Genomic DNA, 16,401 nt, shown 5'->3' with positions numbered 1-16,401 from the left:
GTAGATTGACAAATTTATTTTTTGAACCAGTTGAAGACACACGAGATGTCGAAATATCGTTCACCAGATAACAAATGGCACTCTTCTTTTAATTTTGACTTTAATAATAATAATAATAATAATAATAATAATAATAATAATAATGATTTCTTTTATTTGTCACTCGGATGACTGTTGAGGGGGACGTTATAAAGACAGATAGGAAGAGTAAGAATTTATACAGAATGGAACGATTAAAAAGAAAGTATATGTGGTATACAGTATCCATATAAAGTAATGCATGCGATTATGCATAATACACAGTATAACAACAAAAGGTTGATGATAATGCACTCTTCCTATTACAGGAGAACTTCTCGGGTCAGTCGAGGAACCCCACTATCCAAGATCTCCTACTCTTGCCGTTTTCGTCACTGTCACTCTTCTTTCAATAAATTCCCCCGCATGTGTAACTGATGTTTAATTCTAGTGGTATGCCTGTTATTCTAATTTTTATCACACGCTGACCAAGATATGTGAGAAGTAGATCCTCGTGCCTGCATTAGATCATTGAATGCATCTGTGCCAAAAATTCAGTGAGGAATCTTATTTCCATAGAGTCATTGCCTTCCTCAAATTATAATGCCAATGTCAATCATAGACTCTTTAAGTATTTTTCGACTTGGATAAGTGAAGCATTAAAAATTCACAGATTGTTAATAGAAAATCATCGGCATAAAATAGTTTTTGTAAGTCTTTTCCATCAATTCGGAAGCAAATCGGGTTTTCCTATTTCATCGATTGAGGAATTTTTCTGCGTCGATCAGGTTTCTGTGTTTTTCTTCCGAGGAAACTTGCTCCTAAAATTTTGTTAACCGCAACAAAGGAGTTGTTGTTGAATCTGTTGTAGTTGGTATTACTGTCGTAGTTACTGCAGCTGTTGTGGTTTCTGTTGGCGTTGGTGTTTCATGACTGCAAAGCGAATGAGCTAGTGGCGATGCCTGCCGTGGGTTGGGGGCGATGTGGTAAGGCTGTTGGTTGTGAAGGTGGGTGTTTTTCTGATGCTGGTATGGCTGGTTGATAGGAGTGGAAATTTATCGATATTGTAACTGTTGTTATTTTTGCTGTAGTTATTATGTTTCTTCTCTATGTTGTTGTTGCTGATATTGATGTTGTTGTTGTTGGTGGTGGTAGTGGAGATAGTGAAGATGGTGGTAGGTATCCTCTCGTCTGCTTTGTGATCAGACGACACAGATTCAGGAGCCAAGCTTCCCAGTGGTTCACTCTCTCTCTCTCTCTCTCTCTCTCTCTCTCTCTCTCTCTCTCTCTCTCATAATTCTCATGCAATTCTCTCCTCTCTCTCCTCTTCTCCAAATGACAACTTTTCTTCCTCGATGATTATTACTGATATAATAAAATGAACGGAAAAAAATTGACGTTAGAGTTTGGGGATTGACGTTTTCTTCGCACATCTGAACCGTCAGCAGCTGAAGACAGAAATGAAATTACAACCCAGCACATCTGAATTCGTCGTTGAAAATAGCTTAACCCCCCACCTCCGAATATCTTCAATTTAAAAACCGCATAAACCTGAAAATATTCAATTTCGTTATTCGAATATACACATATCTCTTCTACCACAAAATCACTTTTAAACTCCGACGGATATCTGACTTAGGCAAAATTATATCGGCAACTCCAAGTTGGGGGACGCTTCACAAAAAAAAAGACCCCCCCCCCAAATCTAGCAGCTAGCAGTTAGTAGATCCCTTCCACACAATTATACAAGAATTGAACAAGGAAAACAGATACTTTCAAGGTGAAAACGACGGTTTGTAAACAAGCTTCCCAGTTAAGCATAACTGTCCAGAATGTCGGCCATATATTTTAACAGCACCTGATTTTTCTGAAATGCAAGCGAAATGAGATTACATAATTGTTTTCTTAATTTCTTTTCTGTTATTTATGTCCGTTACCTAATACATTATTATTATTATTATTATCATTATTATATTTCTTGCAATCATTGGCATCCATATATGTTTTACTATTTCTGCTGTATTTCAGCTTGTGGTTTGCTATTTTTTACACATCATATCGTATTGTTATATATATATATATATATATATATATATATATATATATATATATATATATATGCTATCGGTGTTTTTATAGAATACAATTAGGTATATTTATTTTTCTCTTGCATTTTCTGTCTTTATATAACTATATTCTTCGTGTGTGTCTTATGTGTGTCTTGTAAAGACTTGTGTTTGCATGTTTGTTTATGCGTATGTGAATACCTGTGTAATATAAGTAAAGTGAAGAGTTTAAGAAAAAGGCTTCTTTGTGAATGCATATAGTTTACATTGCATTATAATCTCCCTAACAAATACGTGAGCTCTGCAAAATGAACTCTGTTCTCAGTTTCACGGGTGAAAAATGATAGGAATAAAAACAAAGAAAACGAACGAGAAACAAACAAAAATAAAAACAGAGGAAATCCAGGTGAGTTAATTCCGGTATTAAATTCTTCGTTTTTCTTTACATCAGTGTCTAGATTATGATAATTATAACTATGTTCTTCAGTATAGTTTCTTCTCCTTCAAGATTATGTGTAAATAGTCGGTATTGCAATCACTTTGATTGGCATGTTTCCGTCTGCAGGGCATGATATAGCAATCATAGTACATGTTTCGTTTTAATTTTTTACTCTTTTATGACCATTTCATAACTTGCAGCTGTTCTGTTGTTTTCTGCCAACTGTCTGCTGTTTGTTATTTTCTTTGCTGACTTTGCGGAAAATAACAATAAGGATTTACTTACATTAACGCAAAGCCATACATTTCTAAAAGAGAGCTATGATCATCAGTTGAATCAACTCGAGTGCATCGCAAGGATGAATGTTATTTCAGGCAACAATTAGTCTGACAAAATGTAAGGTATCTAAATCGGGGCAATACCATTTCTGGCATTGGAACAAGATCTCAAAATATAGCGGAAGAGTGAAGTCAATTATATCAGCCGAATATATATTTTTAAAGTTTTAGTTTGAAAGGAATGCAGAGTCCATAGCACTTAATAGGGGTCTTAAGACTAGTGGGAGAGATGACAGAAGGTATATTCAAACCAGAAACCTGTACTCACAACAGAGTGGTCTCCGGTAATGATACTCAAAGTGTCACCCAAATAGGTAATGGTGGGATTTGGACTCAATACAAAGAACATGAAAAAAGGACTGCAAAACATCCGAAATTCTTACAGTTCCACCATCCCATCGTTTTGGATGCTGAAAGAATGACAGACAAAATGAACCACGGTAGGAATCGAACTGAAAGAGTTGTGGATTGTTAGTAGAAAATATCGAGAAGAATTCTGTTTAGCGATTCTGCCAAATTTGTTGTCTGTAACAACTCTGGAATTTCGCCTATACAGGTGCTTATTTTGTCGGATTTGTTAATGAACGTTACTAGTTAATAAAAATCTACCTCCTTTAGGAGTTTTGTTGAAGGATGTAATCAGGCTTGCCTGCCACTAATCTCCTATAGGACGTCATAGCAGAGTTTCCACCGACCGCATTGCCCGACTGGCAGATGGATGTGAGCCCCTGTCAACCAGGTAGGTGCCAGACACCATTCTTCAGTCTACGCTTGAACCAGGACTGTAACTATGTTAAAGGGATAAACTGTGGAAATGTGAGTTTGACAAAAGGTGACACCTGCTCACTGTGAAGACAACGCTGGAGATTTTGATGCCTTTGCACATGTCTACGCATCATATGGATGTCGTCAATAAGTGAAACACCTGACTAGCGGAACTTAATCTTTCCACAGCAAGTGGAAGACCGAAGATTCTACTCTGGTGCTGTTGTTATGCTTGATAATGTTGCTTTGCTGTTTTTGTTATTGGTGTTGCTTTTACTGCTGCTGTCATTTACCACTACAACCATGATGCAAGTTTTTGAACTATGAGCTTTCAACAATAAGAACTCTTCCTCTCCGTCCATGAGTAGAATGCCGCCTTTGCAGCCACTGCTTGCTGTTGTTGTTGCTCTTGGTAATTTTGTTGTTGTAATTGCTTTCTTTTGTTGTTCTTACGACTACCGTCGATTGTTTCTTCAGAAGTTGTGCAATTATTTTGACTTTGAACTTGAAGCCTTCTCCTCATCATTCATTTATCAGATGAATGCGAGACATCCTAACACGAGGAACACCTCTCATCTCCTACCTCCTTCTTAAGTTTACTGGCTGTGGGTGCCGATGTCAATTTTCTAAGTAATATTTTTCAAAAACAAAACAAAAAATTTGAAAATCCATCTAAATAAATTCCCAAACTCCCTGGATTAGCAATGATAATGCGGAGCATTATCGCTTTAGGATAAGCTTATTAGGTACAGAAGTGACATCAGTCGGGTTTATCCAATTTATTCTTCATGCCATCGTTCAGTGTCTAAGTGTCGTTGGATATGTCAACGGCTGTTCTTGCGTGTAAGACGGATCCAGCTCTCAGCTGAATCGCCTTTAAAGAACGCGCCTTCGCTTTCCTTTAGCAAGAGGCGACTGGCAATTTTCTTTTGTTGGATAGATTATGACAAAAGAGGTTATATGGTAAATGCCATATAACTTCTTTTCGAACTTATGGGGAGCCAGTACTTTGTGTAGAGATTTCATTTCGGAGAGGACAATAATTCAGAGTGTAAGAATCTTGTTGGGCAGTTATGCTGTATCGGCTTCAATTTCCATCCCTTTTTGTGTGTTTTTAGTTGTTTTCTATTGTTATGTATTTTAAAACCGTTTCATGATGTATCACCTATTCTTGCTTCTCTATTTATTGTATATGCACACAACAACTTGATCACGGTCATCCTGTATAAAATGTACGAGCGAACTCCTAGTGGCTAATAATACAGGGTGGCCCAAAAGTCATTGAGGGATTGCAATTTTTGATCATTCTTTTAGTTTTTGACATTTTCTTTTCTTTACAGGGATTTTATGGACCACGTCCCAGTAATTAATTATGGAAAATTATGTTACCGCACAACGCAGCCAAGTGGTGAAATTGTTCTATCAAAATCAGGGGTCAATTATTCAAACCCAGAGAGTATATCGTTGGCGCTTTCAAGTGAGATATGCCCCAAATGAAAACACAATTAGGAACTTAGTTCGTAGTTGTGAAAAACAAGGGGTAGTAAGTGATCTCGCATGATCTGCAAGACCTTGCACTGTCAGAACCGATGAGGTAAGGGTACGAGTGTGAGAGAGTATTGAACAGAATCCGGGCATATCGATTCGAAGACGCTCCAGACAGCTTGGGATTTCACAAACTTCGCTGCAAAAAGCTCTCTACAGTCTTAACCTTTTTCCATACAAAGTACAGTTGGTTCAACAGTTGAAGCCCCAGGACTATGAACACAGGATCCAATACGCTGTCATAATTCAGGAATTGGCCCGCAAATTTTACACAAAGATTGATCATGTCTGACGTAGTTCACTTTCATTTGAATGGGTTCATCAATTGACAAAATTTCCGGTTTTGAGGCTTTGAGAATCCGAGAGCACAACACCAAAGAGAATTGCACCTCATAAAGTGTGAAGCTCAAAATGGACGTCATTTAAAATATATCATTTTCAAAATGCAGAAGTATGATGAAAAAAGACTGATGCAAATTAATCTCCATTATCTCCTCTATATTGAAATGAAATTTCATACACCTATTTGTAAAAATAAGGGAGTTATTAAAAAATAAACCCCCACATCGACTTATTCCCTCCCCTAAAATTGCTGGCCTTGTGCCAAAATTTCAAATCATTATTATCATCATTATTATTATTGCTACTACTACTACTACTACTACTACTACTACTACTACTACTACTACTACTACTACTACTACTACTACTACTACTACTACTCCCTTTTCCATCATTTTTGTTATTGAAAAATACCATTATACTTCTCCCGTTGTCTTGTTTACTGTTCACTGATTAATTTCAAGTATTTCCTATATTATCGTTACTTTTACCAAACAGGCATTCATTCACGTGCACGTCGATGCATGTGTGTATTTATCTATGTAGAATTATACACTGTGCATGTGTATTCCTATTTATGTATTCATGACTGATTGAATACAATCATGCCCAGAGATATATAAATGTGAGTATGCATGCACATACACACACGCACGCACGCACGTGAATGCGTGCGCATGCGTGAATTGTGTTTAGTATTTGTTGTGCGTACGCGTTTGTGCGTTTAAGCATATATATATATATATATATATATATATATATATATATATATATATATATATATATATCTATATATATATACAATTATACATATAAATAAATAAATAAATAAATAATATATATATATATATATATGTATATATATATATATATATATATATATATATATACAATTATACATATAAATAAATAAATAATTAAATAAATAAATTATATATATATATATATATATATATATATGATATACACATACTTACTGGAATGGCACAATGCTTACACGCATGCATTATTCGGATACGTCCGAGGTGTATATGTATGCATGTATCTATACACACGCACATATACACATAAGTATGTATGAATGTGCGCGTGTGCGTATGTGTGTGTAAATATTTATGTATGTGTGTGTAAATATTTATGTATGTATGTATATATATATATATATATATATATATATATATATATATATATATATATATATATGAATATATATATATATATATATATATATATATATATGAATACATATATATATATATATATATATATATATATATATATGAATACATATATATATATATATATATATATATATATATATATATATATATATATATATATACATAAATATATTACGTGCATATATATTATATACATATATGTCATTTAACACTTACACATACACACACACACACACACACACACACACACATATATATTATATGCATACACATGTGCAGACTTACATGCTTATATATATATGTATATATTATATATATATATATACATACATACATATGTATATATGCATATATATATATATATATATATATATATATATATATATATATGTGCAGACTTACATGCTTATATATATATGTACGAATGTGTATACATACACATAATACTATATATTTATATATATATATATATATTATATATATACACACACACACACACACACACATATATATATATGTGCTGACTTACATGCTTATATATATATGTACGAATGTGTGTACATACACATAATCATATATATTTATATATATATATATATTATACACACACACGCACACACACACACACACATATATATATATATATATAAATGCGTTTTTATATGCTTAGTAACAGTTTTGTTTTGTGCTGAACTACATACTTATACATATACACGCCCATGCATATATTTGTGTGCTAGTGTCTTTTTTTGAAAATTTATGCTTGTGGATATTATAATGTCTTACTATCTGCCATGCTAACAGTGTTGGTGTGTATAAATATGTTTGCATTCATGCATGTGTGCTTATACATGTGTGTTGTGTGCATGTGTTTGTGTGCCTGTGTGTTTGCGTCTATGTGTGTTTGTGTGCATGTGTGTTTGTGTGTGTATGAGTCTATATGTTTGAAAATTGTGTTGGGAGCATTATTCATTTACATTTTTTTCCCCCTCAAAGCACTGTTCTTCATAATCAAATAATATCCTAGACAAGAAAGTTTCTTAAAAAAATTACTTCAAAACAAGTATTTTCTCCATTTTCCATTAATTTTAATGGATTTATTAAAACCCAAGAAAAGAAAAATATTGGGAGACCTATATAGGCATAAACTGTACAACGATATTATAAAATATTGTTGTCGAGCAAACAGAAAAAGGAATTATTTTCATATACACATCTCTCTGCCAACTAATAATAGACAATCAGTAGATTAGGGAGTGAGTTGTTACTACAATGTTATAGAACAGATGATTTACACAATGCAGTTTCATACTTCGTTTTAGATTCTGTGTTCAAATTCTGCTGTGATCCTTTCTGCATTTCAGTTTGATAGAAGAGTTGTTTTCTTCTGCTGGTCTCTACTCAATCGACTCTGTCGTTCTTAGTATTACAGATTTTTACGGTTTCGTGCGACTGACTGGAATATGAGTCATTCAGTAGTCACGCTCTGAGCCCAGGTGAATTGAAGACAAAATCGGTAAAGTACTAATGATGCAGTCGATAGGTTGGCAGTTTGTATCGAAGTCACGAAGGCGTATAACTGTTGACGGCCGAACATAGCTAATCTTGCGTAGCTTCTTTGTCTAAGCAAAGATATCAGCGTATAATTCACGAGTGATATACATTGGCTTAGAGAGTTAAATTCAATTCTTCAAAAACTGACAAGTTTTATACCTTTGAACAGATGTGTATCTAATCTACTTCTTTGTTTGTCATTAATAACCATGGATGAAGATCTTAGTTGATATCTCACCAGCACAGCTAAGATTCAAGTCTCGACAGTATGAAATGGTATGGAGGACAGGTTGTTACCTATGCACGTCACCAATGGATCTAAAGGAACAGTATGGCCTTTACAATTTGGAACCAGCGTCATCGCAGGAGTTACGAGTAAGAGGTTGAAGACAGCGTCGAACTACCTTAGGGGCCCAGACTCCTGGTTTTTCCTTAGGGTTTACTCCCGAAACTTTGTATGGCCGCAAGACAGCAGAGGTTTGAAATCAGGGTTTCCCTAAATGAATTGTCCCCCTATCCAGGCAACGAGCTCCATCTAACCGATTGACTTTACTAATTAACCTACAACTGAGGCCCTGATAGGTGCTACTACTCCGGGTCGGAGTAAACCTGGGAACAATGGTGGCTAAGAAGTTGTTCCCCACTGCTGAAAACTCTGGAACTCCCGAACCAGGACCTCACACCTGGATGTTCTTGAAAGTGATATCCAAGACCTCACTCACGTTACGGAAAACAGAGATATGCACCGATCTGGAGCATCGTTGTGATTCAGAAGAGTATTATCATCAGATTATTGATGCTAGATTAAATACCATAGGATATTTAATATTGCCCTCCTAAGTATTGAGTTAATTTCATCTATCTTTTCTTTCTCAGTGATAAAATAATATGGATTTTCATTTTCTTTCTAATCATACAAACGTTTATGTTAATATATTTCAGAGAGCTAATGTGGCGAGCTGGCAGAGTTGTTAGTACGCGGTGCAAAATGCTCAGTAGTATTTAGTCTGCCTTTACATTCTGAGTTCAAACGCCGCTGGGGTCGACTTTCTCATTCATCCTTTTAGGGTCTATAAAATAAGTACAAGTGCCAGTTGAGCACTGGGGTCGATGTAACCGACTTACCCATTTCCCCGAACTTGCTGGCCTTGTGACAAAATCTAAGACTAAGACATTTCATAGCTCGTTAATATTCCACACACAGGTATTATCGCCCATATAGTACAAACACTTCACGCCAGATATGCTCTGCAACTGCTTCCATAAACAGAGATTTCGAAAATATTCGCCACACGAACGATTAACAAAAGAACGCGCCTCATACCCTTTAAGCCCCGCAATATCTCTTGAGCAATAACAAGCATGCATATATGCTGCCAAAATCCCATCCTTAAAACTAAATATTTCTTTCAGAGTCAGAAAATACTTTAACCTTCATTAAACAAATTGCTGTACACCTGCAAAACTGAAGAACGGCTTACATTAGAGTACCACTGTTCTTATATAATGAATGGGGATTTTACTGCACAGATATTTCAGACCGCACTAAAAAAAAGAGTTAGTCGACTGACAGAACTTGCACCCCAATACACCATATACTACAATCGCCATCTTCACTGTTTTCTCTCTCTGTTGATATTTCTCTTAGTTTTTTTTTTCATCATTACGATACAGAAAACTACTTTTGTGAACTAAGAATCTACACGGTATCTCAGCAGAAACCAATCGATGCTTCCTCCTTTTTTCCATTTGTCAGTCGTTATATTTGATTCCTACAGACATCGCACAAAACACTTTATTAATTAAATGTTTCTAACAGTAGAATACGTTTCATCATTTTATATGAAAAAGAGGAAAGGCTAACGTTTCGGACAATTGACCGTCTGCAGAGGTTGGACAAAATAATGGAAACACCAAGCTTCATAGTATCATAATTTTGAAATATCTATAAAACCGTCAAAAGCTTGTTTATTTTATGTTTATTTTTATTTATTATTAGTGTTGCTTAATATGGTTTGCTAAAATTGCTGTTTCTTTTCAGATATCATTAGAAAAAGGTAACTAAAATTCATCAAAATGACAGATCTATCGGACTTTCAAAGAGGTCGAATTGCTGGTGCTCGTATGGCAGGCGCCAGCGTAACGAAAACAGCTAAAATGTTTGGTGTATCAAGACGTACTGTCTCGAAAGTAATGACAGCGTTTGAGGAAGAGGGAAAAAAAACCTCCTCGTCGAAACAAAACTCCGGAAGAAAACCAAAACTATCAGATAGGGACCGTCGTACTCTTACGCGAATTGTTAGAAAGGATCACAAAAGTACGGCTCCTAAAATTACTGCAGAGTTTAATGACCACCTCGAGAACCCAGTTTTCACAAAAACTGTTCGTCGGGAGCAGCACAAAGCCGTATTTCACGGGAGGGCTGCAATCAGAAAACCACCACTTTCAAAAACAAACGTTGCAAAGCGTTTAGAGTGGAGTAAAAACCTACAGAATTGGTCTCCAGAGCAGTGGAAGAATGTATTTTCTCGGACGAGTCATCCTTTACCTTATTTCCGACACCGGCCGAGTATACGTGTGGAGACAGCCAAAAGAAGCATTTGACTCAGACTGCCTTCTTCCAATTGTTAAACATGGAGGCGGATCTGTAATCTGGTGGTGGTATTGGTAGTGGTGGTGAGGGCTATATCTTGGAAATCTGCCGGCCCAATGGTTTCCCTTCATGGCAGAATTAATAGTCAAGACTATTTAAGCATTTTATCTGATCAAATTCATCCTATGGTTGCAGAACTGTTTCCGGGGGGGGGGGGGGGGACGCAATCTTTCTGGATGATAATGCACCAATTCACACAGCTAGAGTTGTTAATGAATGGTACGAGGGGCATTCTAGTGAAGTTGAACATCATATCTGGCCACCACACTCCCCAGATCTCAATATTATTGAACGTTTATGGTGCATTTTAGAAAAACAAGTAAGGAGTCTATATCCTCCAACAACATCACTACAAGAACTGGAGACTGTTTTAGCTGAAGAATGGACAAAAATTCCTTTGAAACAATTCAAACTTTGTACGAGTCCATATATATATGTATATATTTATATATACTTTATTTAAAAGCAGCAGAAATATAACAAAAAACTGTTACTCAGAGTTTCACGTTCCCGTTCATCGGACACTTTTGTTAGAACCGGTATTTATATATATATATATAAGAATTTAAGGAATGGAGAAAACGCATGTTATAATTGCATACTTTATTCCTACATATGTTTCAAAGGATTACAACCTGTGTGATCCATAGGGATCTTTGATATTAAAATTGTAACCTTCTCATCAGGGAAAGCATGGGAATCATCTTAAACGTAAGACATTATGACCGATTATCTTTAAATTCTTAAATATACTCAAATACCCAAAATTTCAAGGAGTTCCTGCCTTAAAAACAGGAACTAAACCACAGTTATTTTGTGTTCTTTGCTACATTGGTTTCTATTAACCCATTTATTCTACCAGAAGAATTTTTATTCATTAAGATAGAAGAAATACACATAATTATATATATATATATATATATATATATATATATATATATATATATATTCTCATAAACTAAATTATTAGTTAGAGTTGTTTTGAATGATGTGCACAAAATTCCTCAATGAACTGGAATTTGTCTCTTAGTTAGTGAAAAGAAACATAAACCAAGCGGCAATTGTTCGGGTCTCTCATAAAAAAAGAGGAAATGATTTCAAGAAACTGAATTTTAAATTTTATTTTTATGCTTAGCAGAAAACTGATTTTCATTATCAAAACTAGGTGACAGCTACGGACAAGTTTTGGTGCTGTTAGAGCTTTCAGAGAAGCATAGCCTACTTATTCAAACCTGCTTGATCAGCGAATAACAGTTTATGTAGATATAATATCTAGGATTATTTTGGGAAGACTATATGGTAAGATGTGATTCATCCAGAAGATATAATTCAAAAGCCTGCATTTTCACACTCAGCGAAGTAGTGAAAACCTCTTTCGCAATCGGTATTTCGAAGTTTTGTACAGTAAAGACGAATGGTTGCTCATAATTGTCTGTAACATCTTTGTTTTTTTGCTTTTTGCTGTTGTTGTTATTGTTTTTTCCTACTATTGAAAGTAGGTTTCTTGCACATGTTTTGGTCTCAGGTGGTTTCACTCTACGTAGCAAATATTAAGGTGCTATATCTTCCTTCCGATAGTTTTACACTTTAAGTTCTCGAAATCTCTTTATCGAGGAACGAAGGATATGAAGAAGATTACGCGAAATATTTCACACACGTACGCACACACGCTGACAGACACGCACACACGTACACACACACACACGCACGCACACACATGAACACACATGCACCCACACACACATATGCGCATACACACCATAAATACACACACACAAGCGCGCAAACTTCACGTTACACATAGAAATAAACATACACATATATACACACAAACATCGACACAGACATTTTTGTCTGTCACCTTTTGCGCATAATAAAATACAAAAACAAAACTAAAACAACAAAAACCACCGGCTGTCTTCTCACTTTCCTTTCGGTGAGGAGAGGTGATAAGATTAAGTGAGTGTTGCAGTTCCTCATCCTTAACTTTAACATTTAAACAACGAGAAAAGTTAATAGAAAGACAGCTGAAAGTAGTCTGCTGATATAATAATATTTGAATAGTTTTCAGACATGAGTAAATTTTAAGACTAGAATCATCTAGTCTCTTTCCATCTCGGTGGAGAATTAGTACCGACTAGCTGCAGAATGCATTCATTATTTACAACTATATAATATTATTATCTGTGGAGGCTCAATGGCCCAGTGGTTAGGGCAGCGGAATCGCGGTCATAGGATCGCGGTTTCGATTCCCAGACCGGGCGCTGAGAGTGTTTATTGAGCGAAAACACCTAAAAGCTCCACGAGGCTCCGGCAGCGGATGGTGCCGAACCCTGCTGTACTCTTTCACCACAACTTTCTCTCACTCTTACTTCCTGTTTCTGTTGTGCCTGTAATTGAAAGGGTCAGCCTTGTCACACTGTGTCACGCTGAATATCCCCGAGAATTTCGTTAAGGGTACACGTGTCTGTGGAGTGCTCAGCCACTTGCACGTTAATTTCACGAGCAGGCTGTTCCGTTGATTGGATCAACTGGAACCCTCGACGTCGTAAGCGACGGAGTGCCGACAACAACATGTTATTATCTACCACACTACGGAGTATAGTATAGTATGGTGCATTCTACTGCTGATACACTTATTTGGAATTAAAATTAAAATAAAAACAACGGCTATTACTTTGATAGTCAGCACAATTTCTCTACCCTCTTAGTAGGGTAGACCTATGATTAAAAAAAGAAAAAAATTCCAGTTTTGAACATCCTGCCAAATTTGTATTTCGAGAATTGTCGAATGTGTTTTTTTTTCTTATATATGACGGTAAGATGTGATCTGAGGGTAACTTACATGCCATCTCTTGCAGATCGAGTACTCACACGCAGTTTTTCCTCTTGGCTTTTCCTATGATAATACTGAGAAGTGAACTGTTCCTGGTAAATCGATCAAATAACCGAAAAATGCGTTAGCTCTGAATTTGTAAATTGTCAGAAAAGACTATTTAGTACTATAAAGTAATCTCCCTAACAATCCCAAACGTTTGATAATCTAATATAATCTCAAATTAATTTTTCCTGGGTGTGTATCCTTTTTTATCACCTAAAGAATAGTTTGTTAGAAGCTCCTTTCCATCTCTCGTGATGTTAATTTTGTAAAATTAATTTTTAGTTGTTTGAAATTGCCTTTCCTTCTCTTTCAGATTCGCTATCAGTTGCCGTTATGCTTATGTCTTTTTCTCTCCAACTAAAACGCAAATTTCAATTTACTGAGAATTGTTCTAAGTACATCACTCACTATCTGAGTTACATATTCTTTTCTACTCTAGGCCAAGGCCCAAAATTTTTGGGGAGGGGGCCAGTCGATTAGATCAACCCCAGTACGCACCTGGTACTTAATTTATCGACCCCAAAAGGATGAAAGGCAAAGTCGATCTCGGCGGAATCTGAACTCAGGACGAAAAGACACGAAATACCGCTAAGCATTTCGCCCGGCGTGCTAACGTTTCTTATTTCTTTATTGCCTACCAGGGACTAAACATAGAGGGGACAAACAAGGACAGACAAAGGGATTAAGTCGATTATATCGACCCCAGTGCGTAACTGTTACTTAATTTATCGACCCCGAAAGGATGAAAGGCAAAGTCGACCTCGGCGGAATTTGAATTCAGAACGTAACGGCAGACGAAATACCGCTAAGCATTTCGCCCGGCATGCTAACGATCCTGCCAACTCGTCGCCTCATCCGAGTTACATATTACAACAGTTTCGTGGTATATTTCGTGAGAACATAAATGTGAATATAAAACATGAGATCATGAACGTAGATACATAACATGTGAACATGGTTATTGCTATAGAAGACACAATATTTGCTCTATATCTTTCCCGATTCAGCAGGTTTATAATCAAGGACGTTCTAACCATGATCCAAACATCTTCCATAAAAACACAATAATCTTAGAATTATATTATCCAGTGTGTGTTTCTTTGCCTGTACTATCAAATAATAGGAGACAGTTTTAAAAAAATGAAAAAATATTAATCCACTGAAAAATATCTTCGTGCTTGGGAGTGAATATTTGTTAGTGGGAAGACGGCGAGCTGGCCGAATCGTTAGCACGCCGGGCAAAATGCTAAGCAGCATTTAGTCTGTCTTTATGTTCTAGTTCAAATTCCGTCGACGTTGATTTTTACCTTTCATCCTTCCAGGGTTGATAAAATAAGTACCAGTTGAGCACTGGAGTCGATGTAATCGAATTATTTCCCTTCCTGGAAATAGCTGGCCTTGTGCCAAAATTTGAAATCAATATTTGTTAGTTTTTGCATTATAGGACTACAACAACAACAACAACAACTACGACTACTACTACTACTATTACTACTACTATGGGGTGGCTGTCTCTCGTAGACCGAGAAAGATGGTTTTACTCTTTACTCTCTTTTACTCTTTTACTTGTTTCAGTCATTTGACTGCGGCCATGCCGGAGTACCGCTTTTAGTCGAGAAAATCGACCTCAAGACTTATTCTTTGTAAGTCTAGTACTTATTCTATCGGTCTCTTTTTGCCGAACCGCTAGGTTACGGGGACGCAAACACACCAGCATCGGTTGTCAAGCGATGGGGGGGGGGGGACAAACACAAACACACAAACACACACATATACATATATATATATACATATATACGACGGGCTTCTTTCAGTTTCTGTCTACCAAATCCACTCACAAGGCTTTGGTCGGCCCGAGGCTATAGTAGAAGACACTTGCCCAAGGTGCCACGCAGTGGGACCGAACCTGGAACCATGTGGTTGGTAAGCAAGCTACCTACCACACAGCCACTCCTGCAATTTCTTGCTGAAAAAACTGCATAAATGATTTGGTTATAGCGATCAAATGTATGTGCTGCATATTGCCTCACTCTCTCTCCATAAAAATCGACGTTGCCAGAGCAGGTGCACGATGTGCGACACGGTAGGTGTCGAAGTGACCGTAGAGCAACTTAGAGAATACTACTCACCACGCCATCTAGGAATTGAAATCACGATCTCGCGATCGTGAGAGCGCATGGCCTGACCACTCAGGCCGTGTACACACACTACTACTACTACCACCACCACCACCACCACTACTACTACAATTCTTCCTCCTCCTCCTCCTCCTCCTCCTCTCCCCCTCCTACTACTACTACTATGTCAGCACCATCCCCTATCATTCAACTTCACCATTACCATCACCACCACCAGTATAACTTCTACACTACCTATCACATTCACAACCTCACCTGCCCCCTCCTGCTACTACTACCACCACCACCACCACTACCGCCACTGCCACCACCACCACCACCACCACCACCACCACTACTACTACTACTACTACAGTCTCAGCAATTTTACACTTTCCAACACTAGAACTACTGCTTCTACTGTTATCTTCTCTGTTAACCTTGAACTTTTTGTGTAAAGGCACACTCACACACACATATATAAACAAATATATGCTTACAT

The sequence above is a fragment of the Octopus bimaculoides genome, chromosome 4 (genome assembly GCF_046866305.1).
Source record: "Octopus bimaculoides isolate indiv1 chromosome 4, ASM4686630v1, whole genome shotgun sequence".
Lineage (NCBI taxonomy): Eukaryota > Metazoa > Mollusca > Cephalopoda > Octopoda > Octopodidae > Octopus > Octopus bimaculoides.
This window is presented reverse-complemented; position numbering follows the sequence as displayed.